The following is a 24,071-nucleotide window of genomic DNA, read 5'->3' as shown; positions in this document are numbered from 1 at the left end:
AGAAGCATGACCGAAGTAGCAAGAACCTGGAATTTTGCCATTTGAACCCTTTGCATCCCAGAAGAGTCTTGCACAGACTGTGCCTGCTGCTGAGAACGCCGTCCAAACCATGATTCCCCACCTTCCGCTTCAACAAAAGGGAGATTTGGTTAAATTCCAAAGCTATTCCGAGAGAAGGGATCAGTCGATAGGTCATAACTAATAAATGGCACAGAATGATCCTGTTGAGCTATTCATGTTGAAATGTCGAAATAGCACAGGATTTTGAATTTGAGTTAGATTTTTTTCTTTTAGATGATGGTAAGTAAGCCATGAAATAAATTTAGACCCACAATCAAGCACCGATGACGATAGCATCTCACCAGGACCCAAACGACCGATGTGAAAATTACGGGGCCCATTTTTATATTGCGTCCCCCGAGGAAATTACTCCTTTTGTCACCTCCTCTCTTCAGGCCTGCAACTCTCCTAGATGTTGAAGAAATTATTTAAATTTTATATAGAGCGAGCAGTAGGGACAGGAAAGTCCGCGGGGTAAACGTAAATACCTGCCGTGCTTTGCAGACCACAATCAGTACCATGCCGTGATTAGCACTGGTGGTTTATACTGAATGCAGACTCAACATTCAAGCCAGTTGGTGCGAGGCCCATCTAACACCTCTGCCGAAACCAAGAAGTGCGGTGCCCGAGTCGCACATCGCATTTTCATGTTTTAGCCCAGAGAGACTTGTTTCTACGATATGGGTGCAACCACAACTACTAAGAAACTCCCACAAGCAGTCCAACCAGAAAGTCGAGAGCATATCCTCCAGGAATACTCCTCGAGCATACGCATTGTACGAGCTAACTTCCGATGAGGCTTCATGGCAAGATCCATTTCAGGCGAGTCCCTTGCAAACTCGAGCCTGATCTGATCGGATCGAGTTTTACCAACAAAGGAAATAGTATTCTATTCCGCACCGAGCCAAACAAATTCTAAAGGCTATTATCTAATACATATCGAATCAGAAACTTACCGAAAATGTTTATAAAGTAGTCAAATCTGAAAAATGAAACAAAAATAGACATTAGTTCACCAGTAAACTGACTTAAAGTTCTACAAAGATCGATAGTATGCTAATATCGAGGTGTTATCAGTATCGCCTGCCCACCTCTCTTTATAGGTAGCTGTCCCTGTCTACATAATTCACTCCTGCTTTACTGTACTTAGCAATTCTACCATTTCCGATGATAACGATACTCTTGTGGTAGAGTTTTTCAAATCCTTCTGTTCGTCGATGTAAGCAGGCTAATTCGTAACCCAAACCCAACCCAGTATAATTCTTATGCAGCACTTAATTTTCTAAATGTCGACTCTCAGACCGAATCGTATTCGCTTTTTCGTTGCTTTGCCCGGATTGATATGAAAATCTCACTTAATTGTTTACTGTCTTTTCGCTACCGCATAGCAATGTCATGATTTCCACAAATGATATCGGCATCTTATCCTATATCCAGAATATTAAAATTACCGAACGCCTTTTGCGGTATTCTTTTTGACTTTAAAGTAAGCCACCTTAAGCTAATGTACAGGTATATATGTACGTAATGCAGTGAGAATAGCTGAGGTAGCACGTTGCCAATGACGATGGCTGAAGATCTTATTCAGATTGATGGCCTTACGGATCAAAAAAGTTGTTCTAACGGGACACCTAATTAGCCATTTTTGAAGAGAGATTGGTATCCAGTTTTATAGTGAAAAGGAGGGAGGGGGTTTTGTTTGCTGACTACAATCTTCTTTATTAAAACCAATAACATATTTCCCTTTTCCAGTATTTTGTTTCTTCCAGGAGGAAACCGTTTCCCTTTCTTTTCACATATAATGGGACAGTTCTTGAGTTGGAAAAGCGTGAAGGCTTTTTGAAACTTTTTTGTTCTTCAGTTGGTAAATAATTTTCACTCAAATTCATGAGACATCAGGAAACGATGTGTACCTCAAGTTGAACCTCATGTCGTCTGAGGCAAAAGGGGATATCGAACATAACTATGATCCGCCATAATGTTTCCCTCGGTTCACGCACTTTGTCCAGACATTTATTTTTTTCTCTACCTCTGCCCAGAGGTGATGGCGGACTTGCATAGCCAACATTTGCCGTTTTCGGAATGTGAGTCGTACTTCAATCACGTGGTTGATAGCAAGCAGATATGGTCTGTTGACTAATTATGTGTCAGTATCCTTGCAGGAATGAAGAATATACCAACAGAGCGGAGTAAGGTCCCGTTGAGAATCTTGAGGGGAAGGCTCTCATTTGGTCCCCCATTGAAGTACTAACCATTCCGAACAATGCTTAACCCCAATTATCACTTTACCAACGCTTTTTTCTTTCAGTCAATGTGCAGCTAATTGAATTGTCCATTTTTGGATTTGTCAATGTGATGTAATGTTATGCACTTAGCGTTAATTTTCTTTACTCTTGATTAATATCAGGACAGCAATCATAATAAAACGCCTTTATGAAATCGAAACTTATGCAAACGAAGTAACATGAGAGACCAAGTTCTAATTAAAAAATGCTGACCTATTACTTGTGGAATAGGACAAAAGTAAGAAGACAACAATGAAAATTAAATTAGGCAAATAAATAATTAACTTCAAGGAGCATATCGGGTGCTTTGTCATCCATTGCTTTCACGATTTCCAAGACGTTACCGAACATGATTGGGCTAAAATCATGTCGACGTCTTTCTATCTGCTGGACAACTTCTCGACAAGGACATACGAGTTAGTAGCGATGCTCGATAGACATCTTACCGAAGTTCATGACTCAGTGAAAGCAAACAGATGTCGGCAGTGTAGTTGAAATGTTTGAAGAAAGATGTCGTGATTCACTGAACTCCTGTCCTAAGGAGAAGAAATAATATCGGTGACAACATGCAACCTTGGCGAACTCCGCTTTGGACCTCAAATTTCTCTGAGACTATCTAGATTCAATATGTGACATTATGTGGCATAGTATGCCAGTCTGATAATAGCTTTTAGTTTTTTCGGTTTATCCCTCCTGCATAGAGCAAGCCAGATACATTTCTTATTCACGATATCCAAAGTCCTCCCGAAATCGATGAAAAGCAGGTGATCCGCAGAGTTTTGATGTGGTCAATAGCGCAACATCCGGAGCAAAAATCAGTTTGCTCTCTGTCAACCAATGTTTGGAGGTGTTCTTTGATGGGTTCCAGGCTTATTTTAACTAATATGACATCAGTAAGTAAGAAAACACGTCTTCAATTGTCGTGCTCACGATGGGGGCTCTTCTTTGGAATCTTAATGATCATCCCTTTGTCCACTCACTGGGAAACGTCTCGGACTCCCAGGAGTTTCGTACTAGTGGTGGTAGTTAATCTGCAGAAACTGTAGGTGTGGCAATGAATACTTCTGCCGGAAGATCGTCAAACCCAGGGGCTTCACTCAGTTTGAGTGCACTGATGCCTCTTCAGGTCGTCATCGTGCCGCCTAGACGTCAATCCGCCCCACGATTAGCGGTTTCGCCGCCGTGCTATCCATTACGGGAGCCCGCCCCAGTCACCAAGCCAGGTGAATTTACTCGGAAACGGCTGAGCTGAGGGGGGTGCAATTTTTTTTTTTCACAGAATATGGCCATGTGGGATATCAAATGAAAGAACTCGATTAGTACTTTTTGAAACTGATCTTATTTCTGACATTGGGTGAAACATAAGGTGTACCCCAATAAATGAAACAGGTCCCGTTCTCAGAACTTATTCAACCGAAAAATCTGAAATATATGAAACCTAGGCCTCAAAATACAACCCATTCCAATATCTCCACAAATAAAATTAATAATAGTATTTTACCATGTTTCTGAAATTTATAGGGAAACCCCTCTTCCTAGAAGTACAAAATTTGACATCAACCTAGGCGATAATATAGGACATAATTCTGAAAAGTTTGAAGGCAATCCAACTATTATTAACAAATAAACAGAAATCTATTGCACCCCAAGACGTATAGGACATCATCATCATATAAAGTGAACTTATATGGAGGGCGGAATCTATGAGGCGCGTTCCTTCGTACGGATAATGTGCGTAATTGGCATGCACATGGACGCTTCAAGAGATGTGCGTTCATGGGCATGCATGAGAAAGGTAATGTTTTTAAAGTGCAATATCGGCGGTTTTTGGGAGTTGGCAAACGGGCGCTCGGTCGTCGATATCCAGTGACCGGAATGCCTCAGCAATGGGAAACTTGGCTACTTTGGCATCTAATGCTACAAGAGATCTTAGTGGAGTGGAACTGAGATCTACACCGGATCCTTTTGGCATGAGCTCAAAACTTGGGAGGTCACCACTGAAGGCAACATTGTCACTCAGCATTGGGGATTCGTCGCGGGACTCGGAAAGGAACTTAGAGGGTCCCCGGGCTGACATATTTATCGATGCTGTAAAAGACGATCGTGGAAGGCAGCAAACTGCAACACAGTATTTGTTTTACTGGGGGAACGCATAAATGAACTATGTGATTTTATTACGGGGAGGCGGAATATCCACCAAAATATCAGGGCTCTGATGCGTGGCATTAAATTGTCCTATATTAGGGAGCTGAGGAGTGCTGACAGGTGGAGCCGTGTTGCCCATTACGTTCGGGTCCTTTTCGTTGCTAAGAGAATAGAGCTCGACCTGTAGAGGAGTCGGATGGAAGTGGGTTCCTTGAACTGACAGTTCCACAAGGCAGGCGAGTTCGGGGACTAGCCCGAAGTAATGTGACAAACAGTTCAATGCTAGCTCTCTGACGATAGGGAGGTGTTAAGTTGGTAGTCCAACGACGTACCGAACCATGAGTCCAACACTCTGTGCGTAAATGCATCCATTTACCCTACCCCCCAAAAAATCAGCACCTCCTGTTTTCCTGTTTAGTGCAATAGCAAACCTCTTTTCCACTAAATACATTGTATCTAACGACCTTTGTCAATCAGACCTACATATAGGATATTAAGCACGCAGTAATGATTTGAGCTCCGAGCTGTTCGTCAATATGCCTCCGAAAGAAGGTGGGCTGATTGTCATACTTTCATTGGTCATTGAAGTCAATACCCTGCGAATATATGCTAGGGAATTTTAGATACTTGATGGATAAATTTGACTTTCTGGCATTCAGTGGAAGCAGTGAGTTGCACCTGAGGGTGTGCCTCAAATCGATATCAATGATAATTTCGGAAATTCATTCTCCCATCCTCTTTGGGATGGTCGAATTCAAAGGAAATACTGCATTCGAGTTGACTATGGAAACTAATATCAATTCTGATGAAATTCGAATGAATAAATGCAATAAATCATTGAATATAGAAATGGAACAATGGCGCAGTCCTTTGTTCGAGTTCTGTTTGCCGTTTCCTGCTTGAGCATAACAAACGATTTAACTATAATTTCGCTTGACAAATGGGGAAACATTTGCAACAACTCGAAGTAAACAATATTGAAAATATGGACATGCATCGGATACGCCAGCTAATTTAATATGCATGAAAACGAAAAGCCAATAACAATGGCCAATAATGCATTCAGGCCAAGCACCGAATGTCTGCGAAATGTAAATAGAGTGCATAGCTCGCAACCCATTCTTCTATTCGTCATCGGTAGCGGACACGTCGCCATTGCGGGTGGACAATATGGATGGAAGCCCACCGGCACAACACGCAAAGAATGCGGCTTGCGCGACCTTGTCATTCCGCCGCTCCGCCAGACGACTGCATGCAGCACTGCTGTCCATAAAAAAATGATTGCATAGAAATGATTATAATAATCGCAAAACATGCTTACTTTAGATATCACGTAGTAAAGCCGTCAATCTACAAATCGCCGCCGCCACCTCTGCTCTACTACCGCCACTATGCCCGCTGCGCGTAGCGTAGCGTAGAGTACTACGCTCCTATTCCGTTCCTCGTGTTTTCGCTCCCCGGGCTGCTGTCGTGGCTGCTCTTTACTCGTTCATAAATGCACTCGCAACTCATTCATTTATATTTATCAATGGAATGACATGCGCGTCTCACACCGCTAGGAGCCGAACCGGAGCGGCGGCGGTGGAGGGAGGCCCCCTATCCCCTATATGGCTGCACTCGATTATGCTCCATGGCGGGCTGAACTATCGCCGATGCTAATGGCGACCGTAGTAGCCGACATGTTGCACTACACTCAACTATGCTATGTTCAAGCCGGTCGCCGGCACTCGATAGCGTAATGGGTGGTGTGACAGGCGCCTGGTGTGGCCCCTCAATCTGGACCGATTTTCATTCATTAATTGATTTTTGAAACGTGAGTACTACGTCCTGGAGTGAGACAGATTGGATGTTTCGGGATCGAGTAAGTTGAGCTTATTGACTCAGAAAAACTTTTGTTAGTTTTTCATTCATATTTTCTGGAAAACATTTGCTTTCAGATAGAATTGGCACAGAGTTTAGATGTATTGGATTCATTCGGAACTGCTGCTATTCATTATTGAAAGATAACGCAAAAACTTCTAATATTTTAGATACAGCAGGATAGTGACCTCTGTTTTTTATGGTGCAACCCTCATTTCAGGCAGTTTCAAAACAATTTCTCTATACGCTTAAGACATTACCATCTCCGGGAAAATGTAGGGCCTGAGAATGTAGATACAGTGCAACTACTAACTTGTAAAGACATTAGCCTCCTTAGGTAGTCTTCAGCGCAGCATCCCAAAACCCCTATGGCTCTGCCACGCTTCATGAGGAACATTTTGTTAGATCAGGTGGAGTGTGCGGAGAGCTTCCCTTACTACAAGCCAGTCTCTAACATAGCATTGACGATAAGTCATAATACAAGAATCTGTTAATAAACTAATTCCCAGAACTGCAAGTCCTCATATGACCCCCACGCGGTGGCCGCTGGAAAGCGTCTTCGGACAGACCAAGAGTGTGTAAGGCCAGGCTGGGAGTAGACTCATCTAACTGACGAGAATCTGCTTGTCTGCTGGTAAAGTGTTAAGGGCAAGTGGATCTGGGGGGCGATGAGCCGAAGCAACAGCCCGGGGATCGTCCTCCCTGCACTGGAGAAGGTGGTAATAGGACTCCAAGCTAAGGTGGAATAGCATACACCAAGGGCTGCGTGGTCAATGAGGAGTTTCGTCTTTACTATGCGAACTTCAATTTAAAAAATACCATTACACTGGTGGCCGGGCTAGCCAGGGTGGACATTCTTCCCGGACTACTCGTGAGAACCAGACATGAACTCAACGATAGAAGAAGAGGTGTCAGCCCTAGCACCACTGTATTGAAACCAACCGTAGGGATCTCCCGGAGCCAGATGACAGATGGACTAGTGGTTTCCAGCCTGGAATCCACTGCCATTATGCTGGGTGTAGCGAGTACCAGACATAGTACTTCTAACCCGAAACCCTCGACATTGAGGGATCCCTTAAAAGTGAAGATCGGCAAGAATATAGGTCACCGGAAACTGGCTAAGAAGCGAAGGTCCACTGGTGTCCTGATCAAGAGCCAATAACAGACGGCCATTTATATTCTCAGCAAGATCGCTAAGAATGAGGAAACCGGTACTGTCGACGAGCAGAATGAAAAAGACCTCCCTAAATACTAGGCGACTGTTGAGGAATACAACAGCGAACCGACTGGCAGACGAGCAGAAGGCGACGCGCACCGCTTTCAAACGCAATCGATCTCAGAACGAGGTCGAATAGGATCACAAGCGAAGCGAAGTGGGCAAGAGCTCGGACCCTGGGCAACCTCTGCAGAAAAGTAAGCAGCAGCAGCCAGCCAACGAGCCATGAACTACGAAACCCTTCAACGACATGGCCAGGAGCCACTTACGTGTGGCGTTGATGGTAATTCCGGTAGCGGCAAACTAACGTCGAAGGTGTGGCCCAGCGTTGAAACCAGGCTGTCGGAGATAGCCATTGAGCATTTCCTGGACACCAAAGGCAAGCACAGGTGATCTGTGGGCTCCAGGTTATGTAATAGCTTGCGAGGAACATTTCTCCAGTGACTTTATCGGTTCGTGCATCTGGTTGCCGAAGATCCACATTGATAAGGACAAGCTCGTCCAATTCCTGCACCTTCAAAATCCCAGGATTCCCATTGACGACATGGTTGTTATCAAGGAGGAGAAATCACAGACAAACAGTCAACCTTTTCTGCTCCGTATAAACGGAGAGTGCCAAGAGGCACTGAAAAGGTCGACTATAAAGTGGGGTTCGGAGTCAGGAACGTAAAGATAAAAGTGTTCCGCTCTGCAAAACCGCATGACGACCTGGATCCAATCGACGCCGTCAACGAACTGTTGGAGGAGATGAGGATCGACGATCCGACGGGGACTGACGAACCCCCCACGTAAGCAGGTCATGCTGAGGGTAACGTAGATAAATCTGCAGCACTCGAAATGCGCCTCGGCTAATCTGGTTGTTTTCCTTTTAAGGAAGACACAGACACACACACAGACACAGACATTGCACTAATACAGGAGCCCTGGGCCGGAGGCGACCTAACCATCAAAGAACTCCAAAGCAAATATTTTAATTTACTCCACAGCGTAGGAGACGCTGTTCAGGGCGGACCTAGAACATGTATCCTCGCGAAAAGGAGTCCGCACGTTTTTGTGTATCCGTATATTGTATATTTCCCCGGCTTACATGGCTCACAACCCATCAGCTCCGCCAGAAGAACAACAACATTTGCCGGGAACCATAGCAACAAAAGAGGCTAACCTGTTGATAGGCTGCGACGCGAATCCAAGGCATACGCTTGGGGCAGCTCGGAAATCAACGAAAGAGGTGAGTCACTTTTTAATTTTATTATTACTACAAACATAACGGCGTGTAACAGGGGCAGTACACCAACCTTCAATTTCCTCAGCTCAAAAAACTGTGATGGTTGGGAGGAGGTCCTTGATATTGCCCTACTAACCGTCAATGAGATTCTTAGGATGGAGAATTGGAGAGTGTTTGACTAGAGATCCTTCTCAGATCCCAGTTGGATACTTTTCACTCTAGATCTTGCCGCAGAGGTCTCCAAACCCTTCAAAAACCTCAGGAGGATTGACTGGAGAAAGTTTGGTCAAGTAATTAAGAACAAACTTTCCGGTGCGCAAATTGTCAAGATTACCAATCTTGACAGACGAACTGGAGTCAAAGATCGGGGCTCTGGAAAAGGCATTCGATACCGCCTCGGGTCGTGCTAAATACAGCAAGAATACACTGCCACTGTGGTGGAATGAAGATTTCTCAAGCCTCAGAGGGCTGGCCAAAGAAATCTTCAATATTTGCTACAGGTATAAATATTGGCTGACTGCCTGAAGAAGTGCATATCGACCATTACGACCTCCAAGAGGCGATCAGTAAGATTCTGTCTAAGGAACATAAGAGTCCATCCTTTTTTAAAAAGTCAGAAGGCTCCTGAACCGAATCTTCTGGTGAAACCTTGGAGCTACTGGTTCAGACGCACTTGTGCCGTGGCTTATTGAGATTCATCGGACCTGTATTTCTTTAGGATACGTACCACAGTCCTGGAGACGTACTCGGCATAAACCCAACCAAGACGGAACTGATGCTATTCATCACCAAGACAAGAGTACCTGAATTCCATCTACTATGGCTGAATGAAAAAAGATTGGTCCTCTAATGTAAAGTATCTGGGTGTAATGTCCTCCCCCTAGCCATCCACATTAAATACGTTATAGTGTGCAGTGCCGCGAGGCTACGTGAATCCAGATGCTGGATAGCGAACCCCTACAGTCACAGTAACATCCTAGACGAAGTACCTCGGAAAATCTGGTCATTCCCCAAGAACTATGCCACACGCAAGCTGAACTTCACAAGAAACTTTGCTTTTGACCACTGACCCATAGGAGATCATGCCGCCAGGCTCAGAATACCCTACAATTATCATTGCCGAAGCTGCGGAGAAGGAGAGAAAGAACTTTCTCTGCGATTGCCTAGCTCTAGTTAGAGTCCGGCTACGGACACTGGGTAAACTATTCTTTGGGGACGTCAGTGATATTTCTAGTTGCATGGTGGGAGACCCACTTTCCTTCGTAAATGCTACCAACTTGCTGTAAAAATCTGCTGCTTCTCATTGCTTATTTCCCGGGGTCTTATACTTCGGTAAAGACAAAACGAGAAAAAAGAAAAATTGGAAACTAGCAAAAGAGATATTCTCGGAAGCTAGAATAAAATGGGCAGTAAACCATTGAAATCACCTGGGAATGGATGGCATTTATCCAGCACTTCTAACACCTCTTCTAAGAAAAGTAAGGGGCAGGGTAGCCCCGGGATATATGCCAAGGGCATGGAACGAAAAAGTGATTTTCATTTTAAAAGCAGGTAAAAAGGGTCTTAAATGCAGATGCCCTGATGCGCAAGGCAAACGGAAACAGCCTGGCTTTCTGGATAGGAAGGATGTTAAAGAGTAAGCAAATAGAAGTACCGACAGGTATGTACTCTATTATCACGATGTGACAACGGGACGCCCAAATGAAGAGGAATCCTTACCAAGTGGCGCGACTGACGCTGCGGGGATGGGAACTTCGATACCCTATAGTGTCCCTGTTCCGGAAAAAAGATCAGTCAATCAGAATCGCTAGTCTTGAGCAGGTGAATTCGAACACAAACTGAATAGCAGTACAGTCGACCGCCCTAACTAGAGCCGAAAAGGAAAGGGTCATCAGGAGTCGCGGCTCATTAGGAGTTCGCGGCAGTCGTGAAGCGTATGCAGTCCGCAACTTTCCTCCAGAGGGACGTCAGCAAAGGCGTCAAAAACGCACACACTGCGGGTTCGGCACGGTGTCCAATCTTTAAAGCGGAACTAGAAATGGAGTGCAACCGTTCACTAGCGGAGGTAAAGGCTAATCTAGTTCTAATCAGCGAGCAATACCGGAACAGGGAGCCGGCTTCATGGCATCTCAATTTATCGGGTACCACCGCCACCTGGGTTCGGAACGACGTTCGACTTGGTATTGTTGCCCAAGGTCGAGACAGCGAGTTTTTCTGGATTCGTTGTTTAGGGATAACATTTTTTAGCGTTTACCTGACGCTGAATGATACGATATCGATCGGCGAGTTGTCTAACCAGCTGTTAAATACCTTGGTTTAATGCCAATCAATCAAAGTAACAGCGGACAGGGCTAGGGCTGCAGCCTTGAGTCTCGGCCTTGAATCGGCTAATAGCGAATGTTGGAGGCCCTATATCTACCAGGAGACGTCTTCTTATGGAAGCAGCGCAGTCTGTTGCCCAAGTGTAGAGAAAAGGAGCTTTCCTGGTGGTATCTGCCTATTGCACTGCCTCGGAACCGACCGTGATTGTGATCATGAGAGTGATCCCCGTTGCTTTCCTTCTTAAGGAGTTTAAAGATATACAGGGGCAAGGAAATCTATGTAAGAGATATGGTTGCCCGGAGACCAGGAGATGTTTTTTTATGGGAGCAACGCAGTCTGTTGTGCTCTATGGTGCGGAGGTATGGGTTGATGACCTTGGTAAGGAGGTGAATCGTATGTTCCTTGCTCAAACGGGGAACTTTGGCGAATGGCCTCTGCTTGTCGTACTGCCTCAAAACCGTCCGTGATGGTGATCGCGGGAGTGATCCCCATTGTCCTCTTGCTAAGGAGCGTATTTCCAGCCGCAAGGGCGAAAACTTAAGAGAGGTGGGGAAAAAGAGGCACGAGGCAGATGGACTGCCCGGCTCATCGAGAATTTAGATCCGTGGCTAAACTGAAAGCATGGTGGGATTGATAACTTCCTTACCCAACTCCTAAGTGAACATGGACGTTTTCAGTCTCCTTTGTTCTGCAGTGTAAAAAGAATTCTCTAATTTGAAGGCTCCCAAACCGGGATAGCAGGAAGCCTAGCCCGAAGTAATATGCCAAACAGTTCCAGGCGACGACGTACTATTGCATGATTACGGGTTGCTTCGACTTTCGCAATGGTCGAGAGTCGCGTAAGTAAGATTATTTCTTCTTTTTTCTCGGAAAATCGCTACCATTTAATTCGGAGGAGGAAATCAGCATGATCCTCGTATTTTAGTGGTGGCTTTAATCACAGGAAAGCAATCAACAATATTGAAATGCAATTATGTCTTAGGGAGGGGATTTGCTGCGGCGGCACTGGAAATATGGTCTACTAAGATTGTGGGTATCGATGCGCCTCTTGCAAATGGCTCGGATTCATTGGCTTACTTCCTATTACACAACAAGTTAGCAAGTTTATAAGGCCGAATAAACCAATACGCATAGAACATCATCAGCCTATACCAATGAGCCTTCACTCCAGGCAAATCAACAACAGATCAAATTTTCTCTGTGCGGCAAGCAATGGAAAAATTGTTGGAATATGGCCATCAGTTGAATCATCTTTCTATCAACTTCAAGGCGACCTATGATAAGATAACCAGGATAAAACGAGGTCAGATAAAAGCAAGGATCTCAGATGCCATTCTTTTTAATCTGTCACTGGAAAGAGTGGTCCACAATGCTGATGTAAATGCGACATCTTCAAATCCGCCCAACGGGCCTATGCTAATGATACTGATAATATGGGAAGAACAACCTACTTTCATCTAGATTGACAAGGCGGCGAAAGTTCTTGGGACGCACAGTAATGAAGGAAAGACAAAGTACAAGGTGACAACATCAGCACCAAAAATCAAAGAAGGAACAGTATCAAATGGCACTGGTCAAATGAGAACAACAAAAAGAAGGGACTAAATATTTGAGGCCATTGATAATTTCTCCGTCTAGGGGCGAAAATCATAACTGACAAGAGCCATAACGACGAAGTCCGCGCACGGTTGTATTTCAGTTTACAAAAACTCTTTGGCTCGAAACGTCTCACCATAGGGTCAAAGCTCTTACTTTACATGACAATGATCTTGCCAGCGATCGTTGGGTTTTTAGTAAGAAAAATTGTCCACTCTTAGCCATTTTTAGGGAAGAATCCTTTTTGGCCAGCATCGACGAAATTTATAAGAAATCTGACGATTGTCTAATTGTGGATGAAAACCGGCTCAATAGGTTGGGGCGCACGTCTCACTTAATTTTTCAGGTATATTGAATTAGTGGACGTCAGTGCAAAGTGAGGTCTGTCTGTCCGGATTTTCTTACCAAGCCAAGCCTACAGCGAATACAGGTTGCTGCGCCGTTGATGTGAACTAAATTGGGGCTTCGAAAAAGAAAATTGAAGTTGAAAATTTCGATAGAAGGCGAAGGACACTTCCTTTTTTATGTAGAAAGAATTGTAATAACTTTATCAACAATAGTAGGATTTATACCAAAGTTTCCACAATGGTACTCCTAATTGTCGCTTATATTGCTTCAGTTGGATTTTTATTTTATCAGGGTAGAGAGCAGTTTTTGGGGCCAAGTTTTTTCATATTTTTGAATTGGGTATTTTCTGAAAATGGGCTTTTTTTTAAATTGTGATAAAGAATTTTACACTCTTCTCAACCTCAGTGTATTATTATCATTATTTCTGTAAGGGTTTAAAGTTCCCTCCTTTCCAACAAATTTCTGCATCAGTAGGTATAATCATTTCTGAGAAAATTACCTGTGAATAACCGATAAATATGTGGATAGTCCGGCAGAAAGGCTGATAAACAAGTAGACAGACATACTTATGCGAAAGCGGCTCCGAACCCTGAACTCCAGTTGGAGGTGTTTTTAGTCGGTAACCTCGTGGAAGAAGTCTTGCAGACCAGGTGGTTAATGACTTGGTTGACGGTGGTGCTGGCATTTCACCTGCCTTACGTGCAAAAAACTATTAATACTCACTCTTTTCAGCAAACGGCCCCCACTTCAGTTGATTTGCCTCCACGTTCAATTCTACGAACCACTTAAAACACTGCTTGACCACCTATGTTACATTATCTAATGAACTCACTTAATTTCTTTGGAAGGAAAGTAATTCGCTAAACAAGACCGTTCACAAGTTGTAAGTGGAGGCATATTGCACATTCTCTCCGCATCCGTTGAATGTAAACATGAACAAATAAGTGACGTGTGCGCATTCGCAATTGCCACCAGACATTTATTTATCCGCAGAATTTTCCAAAACATTACGTCAACGTTGTTTATGCATAGACGTCTCACGTTTCGAGAACCATATCTAATTGAAGCGAGGCCTGCGGCCTCCCACAGAACGCAGCCCCATTTTTCATGTAGCGTCACAGGCCATGTCTGTTGCAAGATGCAGAGCTAACCACAAAAAGATACAACGAAAAGGATATTTTCGAGACAACATTTCATTTTCCTTCTCTTATTAATACAATTTTCAAACGAGCCATGGAACAGCGACTGAGAGAGCGACAGGCGACTCTCGTCTAACAAGTATCACTCTCAAAGGGCTCAATCTTTAGATAGCTTAAAATAAATGCTCCATGAATGCTTGTTCAAATTAACTAAATTGTTCAGCGCCGTATGCAAGATACAGTCACGACACCGACCGGTTAATTACACGTGAATTTCTGGGAAAAGCGTTTATTTACTGCGCACAACAATGATTCAAAATGAGGATTTGGTGCACGAAAAACACACTATACACTATCAGGCCGCCATCGTTTTACGACCTATACTTTTTGCACGCATACGTCATGTTGACTAGTCCAATTCGTAATAATAAACAATCATTTTGCGTTGTACGCGCATGTAATATTCAATTTCAGGTGTAATTGCGCATGTCTTAGAAATGTAAACATTAGAGAACACTCCGGAGCAAAATAGGTGCATGGAGTGTGAATACCTTTCAGCTCTCAACAATTTAATGGGAGAATCTATTAGTCATTGGGTCTAGAATAGTTCAGAAAACTCCAGAATTTAAATAAAAAATCTTTCGCACCATTCCTGGAGGTCGAAAAGTGAAAGCAACGTCCTTAGTTCACCATTATTTAACCCCCAAAGAAGGGAAAATTATCGAATATGGTAGACCTCGAAACCACAGGCCTAATTGTCAAGCATGTATACCAGCAATCTCCCCTTCCTACTTCCAGCTTTTTAGTGGCAGGTAGTTTGAAGGTCTGATGGACGAAAAGGGGATTTTCTCTAATCTCTTCGCACCCATTACCATTAGCTCCCAAAATGTTCACGGGGAATATCCCGGATTTGGGAACGTCCATCAGATATTAGGTGTAGATGAAAATCCCAGTGAATTGAATTAGAATCATTAAGGTGGCAGTACCGCGAGAGTAAAAGAACAAGAAAAAAAGAAATAATCGTAAGCCCTAAATCTAGCAGTAGAGACATGGATTAGAGGATTATTTGTCAAACTTCGGGTTAGCTGAAGTACCAGACAAGAATAGGGAAATGACTGAGTCTCCTCTGAGGGTCGTAAGGGACCGCATAGCCCTGGGATATTTACCAAGAAATGGAAGCGGCCAAAAGTGGTCTTTATTCCAAAAGCGCGTAAAAAGGATCCCTTTCACCAATTGGATCACCAATTTGCCTAACATCGTTCTTACTTAAAACAGTAGAGAAGATCATAGACAACTATATTATATATACTATGATATGATGATATACTGTATTATACAAGGTGCGGGAGCATAACTTCCTTTTTTCAAAACTCAATAAAAACTATTGTATGCATCGGAAAATATTTATTTATTTTTTATAATGTAGGTACATGTCTAAAGTTTCTATTTACTTTTTTTTGAAGATCAAATCTGTTAGGTGACGTCCCGCATTCTCCATACATTGCGTAAACCGATTTCTGGCGTTTGTCATGACTCTTGTTAGCATAGCAGGTGTTATGTTGGCAATTTCTTCTTGGATGTTGGTCTTCAAATCTTGTAGGGTTCTTGGTCGGTTCACCTAAACACGGGATTTCAAAAAACCCCATAGAAAAAAATCACAAGGGGACAGATCGGGAGAGCGTGCCGGCCATTCCAAATCGCCTCTAATCGAGATAAGGCGCTCTGGAAAGTGTTCCCTCAAAACAGCCATCGATACTCTTGAAGTGTGTGCTGTTGCACCGTCTTGTTGGAACCAAGTGTCCCCCAAATCCAAATTTTCTAGCCGTGGGAAAAAAAAATTCTGTAGCATGTTTACATACCGGTCCGAATTCACTGTCACTGTAACCTCATTTTCCTCAAAAAAACCAGGGACCAATAATTCCAGCTGAGGAAATTGCACACCACACTGGGTGACTGGGTGAATGCAAAGGCTTTTGATGAATTCTCGAGGGTTGGTGTCAGCCCAGTAGCGCATGTTTTGTTTGTCAACCGACCCACACAAATGAAAATGGGCTTCATCGCTAAAAAAAAATAGCACCCTCGGGAACGACATCAAGAAGAAGCTCAGACGCGTTCATCCGAGAATTGAAGTCACGTTCTGAAAGTTCCTGCACTATCGCCATCTTATAGGGATGAAAATGAAGATCATCACGAAGAATTCTTCTCACAGAACGATCGGATAGTCCAAGGGCAGATGCGTGTTTGCGCGCAGAACGCCGTGGCGATCGCAACATTGACGCTCTCACTGCTTCAATCCTCTCAGGTGATCTAACGAGCCGAGGGACTCCAGTTCTTTCTTTTGTCGCACTTGCAGTTTGTCTGAATGTAGTGACCCATGTAACAATTGATTTGCGGTCTGGGACGGTAGCCAACGGGGTTAAATTAAACCGATTCCGAAATGCACGCTGTGTTGCAATAACCGAACATCTGCTTGAAAAGTGAACCTCAACGGCAAAGGCACGCTCCTCACTATTCCAACGCATGATGGCGACTGAACCGTGTCAGGACAAAACTTTACAAACCACTAGCGCTCCGCTATGACATCAACTAACTGAGTGGCGCGCATTTTAAAAAAGGAAGTTATGCTGCCGCACCCTGTAGTAGTAGTAGATGCATTACGGGATGCCTTAGAAACAAAAGAAATAGCCCTGTGTGTTTGTGGATATCGAAGGAGCATTCTATAACATATCGCACAAAGAGATACAAGATGCCCTGATCCTCAAGGGAGTGGGAAAGACTCTGGTTTTCTGGATGGGCAAAATGTTAGAGAGTAGGCAAATAGAAGTACCGACAGGGCTCAAGGTTGTCCACAGGGTGGGGTACTTTCACCGCTTATGTGGAGTGTGGACGAACTCCTGGACGCACTATCAAATACTGGAATACAGATCCAGGGTTATGCTGGTGACATTGTCTTAATCTGTAGGGCCAAGGATGCCCTATGTGATAGAATCCAAACTAGTCACCTCACGGGAGGACATCTGTGCTGCGCTAAAGCAAAAGTTCAACCTTAGCGATATAGACCAGGGTGCCATAAAAAGGATAAAGAAGGCATATGGAGGCACACAGACCGCTATTATTAGTTTGCCGGCGGAATCAGCTATGAAGTTGATTACCGCAGGAAAGGTAAGAATAAGTTGGATCGTGTGCAGGCTCAGGGAGTAAATATCTCTAAAGAGATGCTTCAGATGCCTCGACTTCGGCTATTTTGCGGCAGCATGCACTAGCCAGCATGATAGACAGGAAGTGTGGAGAATAGGGCCACCTCATCAAAGATTGTACCGGATATCCACGGTGTATAGTGTATAGTGGAAAAGAGGACGTGGACGACCGACATGTTGCGGGAAGCAACAGGTGTCCGGCATATAGGAGGGAGCTGAACAGCACAGGGATATAAGATTGATACAAATCAATCTCAATCACTGTGAGGCAGCTGAGGACCTGCTCTCGCAAACCATTCAAGAGTCTAATGTGGATGTCGCGGTAATTTGCGAGCCATACAGAAACCACGACAGTGCGACTTGGGCGGTGGATGCGTCTGGCAACGCCGCAATCTGGGCGTGCGGAAGACAGGCCATTCAGGAAGTAATGGCCCCGCCCCCGTTAGCCGGTTTTATTAGGGCGAAGTTCAACGGTGGCCATATTTACACCTGCTACGCTCCTCCTGGTACAACCTTAGCACAATATGAGGAGATGTTAGACAGTCTGGTGTTGGACGCTAGAGACCGCCGCCCTAAAATCATTGCGGGCGATTTCAACGCGTGGGCCCTGGAGTGAGGAAGCCGATCGACGAACACTAGAGGTCAAATTCTGCTGGAGTCTTTTGCGGAGTTGAACATTGTGCTGGCCAACGTTGGATGCGTGCCCACCTTTCGAGGTAGAGGGTCGGGTTCGATCGTTGACTTGACATTTGTTAGCACTTCACTGGTGAGGGAGATGGCTTGGCAAGTGAGTGAGCGCTACACCCACAGTGACCACCAAGCCATCTTCCTCCGCATTCAAAACCGAGGAAACAATCAATGACGCTCTGGAGACAGAAAGGCTAAAGCGGTTGGCTCTCGAAGGGGAGACATTCCTGGCGGCATTGGAGGGAGCCCATGATCCGGATAGAACAGCGGTGGAAAGGTTCACACAGTTGTCTCAACGTGTAACCGAAGCATGCGACGCTACGATGTCACGACGACGTTTACACCACGGCAAGAAGTCAAACTACTGGTGGAACAAGGAGATCGCTGCCTTGAGATCCTCTTGTCTCCGAGCGAGTAGACTTTCCCACACGGCAAGGGTAAGGCCGGAACACCAGGAGTGTGTGGAGGAATACAGGAATCTGCGAAGCAACCTTAAGAAGACCATACAGAGAAGCAAGCGGGAATGCTACCAGAAGCTCTGCATGGAGGCTAATATGAATCCGTGGGGTACAGCGTACCAGGTTGTTATGAACAAGATTCGCGGGCAAAATTCACCTCAAGTGGCATGCCAACGGCAAATAATTACAACTCTTTTCCCGCAGCAGGAGCAGGACGTATTGGGGATAACAAGGCTACGGGATGGGACGGGATTCCGAACAAGGCTCTGAAGGTGGCGGTCCAGGCCAGACTAAGGTGGTTTGCAAGCACATTCGAATCGTGCATGGTTGAAGGAGTATTTCCGGCCCAGACGCCAGAAGCTGGTGTTGCTACCGAAGCCCCAAAAACCACCCGGCGTGCCGTCTTCATATCACCCTATTTGTCTCTTAGGCACCGTGAGGAAGATGTTGGAGAGGGTGAAGAAGAAGAAGAATGCTTGGGTGAAGAGGACATGGACACTACTGCATTCCGAAATGCGGTAGACTGTGAGGGAGGTCTGGTGACACACTGACCCGCATACGCTTCTCACTTTTTACAATCACATATAAGACTACGCTTGCGTTCAAAAGCACAAAGGCTGGTCAAACCAACCTGAATCCTTTCCACTGGCAGCAAAATTGTTTGAGGAGTCAGCGCCCAAGTCACAATTCCTGCCAGGCGTATCAAATCCATATTGGGATTTGAGAAAACAACCCATATGATCACAATTAGTGTGAGAAACGAAATCATGCTAGAATCCGGATTTAGCAAAACAGAGGAGAACGGCAATGGCATTCCTCAACTTAACTCCGAAGTCTGACCCAAATGTGGGTTAGATGCGAAACAAAGAAGATGAGATCGAGCGGAGCGGATTCTTGTCAAACAAGAAAAACAGTAGCAGCGTTTGAAGCTCCCACCAGTTACTCGTGAAACTCGGCTGACTGAGGGAACTGTTCCTAATGTGGGTATCAGGAACTGAGGCTGACAAGCTGCCTCGTCAAAATTCTGGCTAGACAATGAAGGAATCAGAGTATTTGACGTTGGGCCAGAGTGAACATAAAGGTAGTTGAAGTCTACTCTGAAGGGTAAAGTCGCAAGCGTCGAAAGAACCCGAGGCCACTTCAGGCTTAGCAGGGCTATTAACGGGCGACTTATGCTTAAAACACCACATGGAAAAACTCGATCTCGGCTATATACAACCCATTATTTATTTAGTATTAATGAACAATAAAGAGAGTAAAGCTCATTGTTCGGAAGGAGGAGAAAGCAAGAACCTTATCGTATGTTTAAAACTACTGAAAGAAGAGAGGTTTGGGAGCAGAAACTAGAAAAATGGTTCTCTTAAAGGCTCTTGTTGAAAATAATGGAGAGCGGAAGTGAGATGGACCGATCAGTATTAAACAAAAGAAAGTTTAGAAGACCGTCTTAATCAGGGTCGACATTGGCAGCTTACCAATGAAGAACTCGGCAAGACAAGGAGTAAGGAGGGGAATGGTAGGAGCTACGCGGCTGGCTGCATCCACTAGTGGAGACGAAGATGAGGAAGGAAAGAGAACTAGACTCAGGAAACGTAGCGGCAGCGTAAATCACAAGATAGTTGAAAGGAGTTAGCAAGAGAGCCAGCGAATTTGGTGGAAAGAGGAAATAGTTGGACAGGACTGCGGGGGTAGCGAATGTGGGAGCAAAATGGTTTGAGGTACCCGCATTCCAATGAGTCTTCAACACTTGTCAGATATTACCTTCTGGACTAAGAGTCTTGGAAAAAAAACTAGGTCAGCATATATCCTAGAAGACAGGGACTTCTTCCTAATAGCGAGTTTTTGACACTATTTTTTGTGGGTAAGAACGCAGGGACTTATGAGAGGACGGGACGTAACGAGAAAGAAGCTTTGATGAAATGGCATAGAAGGTGCTGAGTGCTTGGTCACACGTTGATGAAGATAGGCGGAGAACCCAGTTGATTGTCCTGAGTTCAGATCCGCGAAGTTTGTCTTATAAAGTGAAGAAGGTTAGAGAGGACAAGATTAAGAACGCAGTTTAAGTAAAAAGGTTAAATTAAAGCGCGGCTCAGGTGTCTATGAAAATGGATAAAGGAATGGAAGGATGGATGGAGTTATTAAAGAGAGAAGGAAGCTGGGAGTAGCAAGTGAAGAAAGTATAGAAAGGTTATAGTCGCCACATGATGAAAAAAGGAGATGAGAGGAACAAAACAGTTAGGACTTCTGCTAATCTGTCGAGGAAACCTTCGTACAGATATAATAAAGGATCATTCGTTTGATGGAATGACTTGTATGGTGCCGGAATCGTATGTGAAGAAGGAGGGGGAAAAGATGGTTTCAGTACGGATAGGGAACTTAACAGCTGTCAGAGCACCTCCAGCAAAATGTCTGCCTCAACAAAAGACAGAGTAACTTTCGAGAAGTTCGGCATCTAAAATCCTGTCATTCAACCAGGTTTCAGTAATGCAGTCACGTGATGTTGAATGGTAAGGCAGATAACTTGAAACTCTATATCTTGGCCACAAATCCCCTTACATTTTGGTAAAAATGTGCTAAATTAGGAGAATCATTCAACTTCGGCGAGGCAGATGGATGGTACGAGTACTCCTTCAGTCCGAAGGCCGGTGTGATCTTTCATAGTTACACTGGAATAATGCATGGCGGAAAAAGGCGGAGGATAAGTCAGCAGGCATTCGATAGAGACAAATGGCGAAACCGATCACGACGAGCCGACCCCGCTTGTGAATGGAACAAAGGCTGAAGAAAAAGAAAAAGAAAAAGTGACTTACCTTACCAGTATTATTTGACGCGGTCGGCGCCAAGCTATATGCAGAGTTAGGCAGTGACGTCTCAGAAGCCGAGTCTACGCTGAACCAGCAGCTTGAGGCAGCAGATTTAATGGTAACTTTGAAACTGGATGTTCAATCGACGTTAAAGCATCCGTGTGCTGATGCATTAGTTGAATAGCATCAGGCAGCGTGGTATGAGTAGGTCAGAATATATTCGGTAATAAGCAAGGTAGCAACGCACAACGGGCAAGCGCGTTGTCTCAAAACCACGAAGAACTTACAATCTATTCGTCTACAAGGAAGCAGGAATTCAGCATCGTTGTTCCCCTAAGTACATGTTGATTGCAAATGAAGAGGAGGAGAAAGCCTTGCATTTCCTATGCAGCGAGGTCTTCTTGGAACGTAGATGGAGACACCTCCGCAAATGATTCAGGCGACACGAGAATTTGACATTGAATAGTAATATGCTTCCGCATTTCCTAAGAATCGACCCCACATAGATTTGTGTTACCGACAAGATTCCGAATCGAAGTAGCTATTACACCGTGGCATTAAGCATCAGCGAAAACTTCACTTCCAATACCTGCAGAGTTGGTTTGCATCAAACCTTAAGATCTTATCTTTGCCAAGGGTGGATAGGTGTGCTTAGTAGCGCATCTAGTGTAAAATAAGAGTTGGATTCTTGGGGGCGTATACCACGGCAAATAGATGAGCTAATGGGAGAAAGGGCGTACGTAGTCCCACTACTCAGGTTCATTCTACTGTTTACCGTTCCTGTCTAGACAAATTAAGATGTTTATGACCGCGACCGAGATTCGAACCTGGGGCAAGGGTCGAGTTTACCCATGGGTAGAATCACTAAGAACTCCGAAGTTTCCTCGAAGACGAGTCACGTTTCGTGATAGTTTCATACATTTCAGATCCTACGAACAGATCTAAAGAAGAGAATTGCCCAAAGTATAAAATGAAAATGGATATAGATAGATCAACTATTTATAGATATAGGGGTAGGCAAAAATAGATACTAAAGATACATCTTCCATATGAATTAATTTTCCACTTGAGTGTGATGTGATCTTCCAACTCGGGAATCATTCAGATAAACAACTCAGACGCATTAATTCTTTATTACGCGGCTTCTGCTACATTATGGAGAAGTTGAAACCGCAAAACTGCGTGTGGAAAAACAAATAAAAGTACTGGCTAGAGTGTCTAGACAATTTTCACGGTGCGGAACACGTAAGTGAATAGGGTAATCGACCGCGATCGCGAACATATAAAACGTGTGTTACTCGATATAAAGCCCTAACGCCTGTGGCTGAATACGCTACCAATTATTAACGTGACGACGATTATGGAATCGAAAAGGTATTCACAGAGATACTTACCCTAAAACGTGCATGCACCCAATTGGGATTCCATCCCGGAAAATATTTCCGGTTATGGGAATCGATGAGACTGAAGCCGTCACTTCCGATTTAGTCTCGAAACTATGCGTTTCGAATTTACTTTGCCTTTCCAGGTTTACACTTACTTACGATTGGGGAATCGATGATTCAGAGCTAAGTACGCTTAATGGGGGATTTGAGTATGAATCATTGTCTACTATGGAAGCGATGTTTCTAGTGCGTACAGACTTGTTGGTTACGTCGAAAATTTGAATGCAGAAAATACTGCGGGATCACCATAGGCTGTTTCACAATATGCGGACTGTACCTCCTCTAATTTTTAGTTCCGGGAAAGATGTATCTGTAGAATATGCCTTTGTTGGAGATATTTAGAGAGAATTAGATCCGCTTCACAGTTGAGTTGTAGAGAAACGTGGAATCAGCGGCAATACCAATTATTTGTTTAATATAATAGGGACGTAAATCATAGTGGCACTAGTCAGAGAATGGGGATTAAGCGCTCAGGTATGGATGTTCATGTTTTTAATTCCGGGGACACACCTACACATATGTATGTACATCAGGACCTAAAATGAAATGTGCGCAACTTGTCTAGTACCTAAACCCCTTAAATGTGTCAGAGGTGTTAGACTGCTGGGCTATTCACGACGGAGCTCTAAATGTGGTCCCTAAATCAATCGGTGACGACGAGATATTGAGATCCGCAGGCCAAAGGCCCAAAAGAGGAAGTCTTATAAAACGATGAGGGTACCGATGTGGAGCCTGGAACTTCAGTACCTTGAGCAGAAGCGTTTTCCATACGGAAAGCGAAGTATGGGATTTCCTCGTTAAATTAGGCCCAAACAACAAACAATAGTACATTCTGGGAAAGCACGTTTTAGTTTCTAGTTTAGAGCCTCGGTGCAACTGCTCAACAGCGGTAAATCAGGGTTGGTTAAGTAGAATGTTTGGTATGAATGTTGAGAGCTTTCACCAAATATTATAGGCGCTTAGACTATGGGTATACGTTTACAACCTGCCGAGACTCTGATAGGAGAGCAGCATCCGACAGATGCGGCCAGGTAGGCCACAAAGCGAAGTCTTGCGACAAAAGGGAGAATCGCGTTCGCTGCAAGGATTGTGGCGCGCCTAATGGGAGGGTTGCACAAACTGGAACGGGGGGATTCACAACTTACAAATTAACATGCACTGGGGTGCAATTGTAAACGCTGATCTAGTATTAGTCAGTGAGCAGTACCAGAACAAGGAACCGCAGCCATCTGAAATCGGGACAATACGGTTTCTTACCCAATGGCTTTGTTGGAATTCGATATTCAT

This window comes from Hermetia illucens, chromosome 6, assembly GCF_905115235.1.
Source record: "Hermetia illucens chromosome 6, iHerIll2.2.curated.20191125, whole genome shotgun sequence".
Taxonomy (NCBI): Eukaryota; Metazoa; Arthropoda; class Insecta; order Diptera; family Stratiomyidae; genus Hermetia; species Hermetia illucens.
The sequence above is the reverse complement of the archived record's forward strand: the minus strand, read 5'-3'. Positions refer to the sequence as shown.